Source organism: Staurois parvus, unplaced genomic scaffold (genome assembly GCF_062004578.1).
Source record: "Staurois parvus isolate SC_StPar_1 unplaced genomic scaffold, SC_StPar_1.0 ptg001045l, whole genome shotgun sequence".
Classification (NCBI taxonomy): Eukaryota; Metazoa; Chordata; class Amphibia; order Anura; family Ranidae; genus Staurois; species Staurois parvus.
In genome coordinates, this window is record NW_028318841.1 from 277,477 (window position 1) to 279,930 (window position 2,454).

Below are 2,454 nucleotides of genomic sequence, written 5' to 3' on the forward strand. Positions count from 1 at the left end.
TCAGTTAACATAACATCTTTGGCAATGTCTTGAAAATGGTGCCATAGATAAAAAAAAAAAAACAGTAACATCTATTCATCACCCATAACAAGAACATCATCACTGTCTGCAAACAATGACAAATTGCATCACTTGTTGTATGCCATGTCAAGGATATTGGGGACAAACCAGAGAAGGAAAAATAGAAGGTTCAGAGGGTAAGAAAGCTAATTGATGCAAAATGTCACAAACAGATGTTCCTTGCACCCCACAGTAAAGGTTATATGCCCTTGGAGAGAGAGAATCTTGCCACTTTTCACTAATACCTGTGCAGGATATAATGGCTATAAACTTATGTTCTTCTACAGCTAAAAGTATTACACAAAAGACCTAGAAGTGGAAACAGAGAATTTAAGGCTCATTGGTAATGATAATAGAAGGCCACTACTGTAACTTGAGCAGATGATGAATATACATCACTGTCCTTTGAGTCCTGCCCAGGAAGATGAAGTGGAAACTTCCCATCTGCTTCCACCTTCAAACCAAATGAACAGCCCTAATTAGTGGAAGCTGAAGGAGTTGGCTGAAAGCTTTTACTATGGAATAATTACACTAAAACCCCGCTGGGCACCCTGGTTCGAATTTTGATGTGAGCTGTTCGGACGTGTCAATTCCTAAAAAGCAGAAAATAAAAGTACCATCTACATTTAAAGTAACTATATTTGGTCAAGCCAGTTGCAATTAATCAGTTAGCTACAAATGTTGTCCAGCATACACTGCAGCTGTGTTAGTCAAAGTTCAGAGACCACATCACATGACCATCAAGAAGGCATTTATTAAAGCATAGGGTGGATCACATCAGCTCTCTGCGTCCTGTATCTCCAATCATGTTTACATTTTGAAGGCAGCTTTGTGGGTGGGGTTTAGGTGCCCTAGAGGCGGGGGGACTCTAAGAACTACCCTCTCTAATCACCTAAAAACTAGGTGGGAGTTTGTGGTCATAAGGAATCCTCATTAAGGCACAACTCCAGACTTAAAAGTGTGCAACAATGTACACAGTTAACCCTCTAGTAACCTGTGGCTAACCTGTTGTATTGTTAACAATAAGCACTCTAGACACTGCTACATTTAGAGAACACCACTTCCCAGGTGTGCAGCATTTAGGAACCAGTACCGCTGAGCCTGCGCCAGAGTCCACCAACCCAGCAATTCCTGTCACCCCACTTCCAGTGACATGTCCAACTGTTGCTACTGGATACAGGGAATGTATTTCACAACTACATGCTTGTTCTCTTCCAAGGGCCCCCTCTACATCTCTCCCCCTCTCCCTCTCGTGACTTCTAGTCTAGGTCCATAGATATGCTGCGCCACAGATCTGGTTCCAGTATGTGGGGAGCCAGTTGCTAGTGATGTGGCCAAGCATAACACCCCTTCACTACCAGAGTAACTGTCACCCTTTGCCAGTCACCCATTCCCTGGCTGGTTGGCTGCATTTAGCAATGATACATACATGGTTGTCCCTAGCAATGGCCATATAGCCTACACAAGACAGCGAACTAAATGCTGGACAAAAATGTACTTTTATCTACTCTAACCTACTGTCCCCCTGATATAAGCCCTGTTATTTAGATACTCTGTGCATTGCACCCCTTTTGAGAGACTTCAGACCAGTCTCATTTAAAGGGACAACAAACAGTCTTTACTGAAGTAGTGCAAAACATACAGATTCACTTACATATCTGTACAGAGGTTCTCTAAGTGCCCATTGGGCAATCATACCTGAGTAGCAGCAAGTCCACTAGTCCTTTTAGAGGCAAGAGTCCATTAAGGCAAATAATCCAGAGAGATAGCAAGTATCCTTAAAGTTCATGTCTGGCAATAATCCATACAGGCAATAAATCCATAATTGGCAGCCCCTCAGAGAACCCTGACTGCCCCCCCCCCCCCCCAATTGGGAGTACAGTCCAGCAGAGTAACAGCCTACACCTTGGCAGTGATTTAGCTAGAGCTCTCAGGGCACAGAACAGCCCCTATTTATATGGGCTGACCTGCAGGGGGTGGTAGTAGTGGGAAAACGTAGCCAGCAACGTTAAAGCCTTCCTCGCAGATCCATCCACCTAGCAGATCAACCCAGGGACATAGTGCAACCTAAACATTGTTACAGTTTTAGTTGCAAAACAGCCAGCTTGACCCAGATAGCTGCAGAACAGCACAGAAAAAAACATTAACCCTTTTTGAAGAGCTTGCTTTCATGTTTGAATTTTATTAGTGGCTGTGAGAAAAAATGAATTGTATCGAAATGTATTTCTATGTGAAAGAAGGCAAAGAGCCACAGTAGATATAATTTTGAGTACCTACTTCACAAGGAAGGGTTGTCAGATCATGATTGTAGACACATAGGACTGGAATGAATGGGTGCACTACAACAATGCCTGGATGATCATCCTAAACTGAACCCATGCAGAGGAAGGCAAC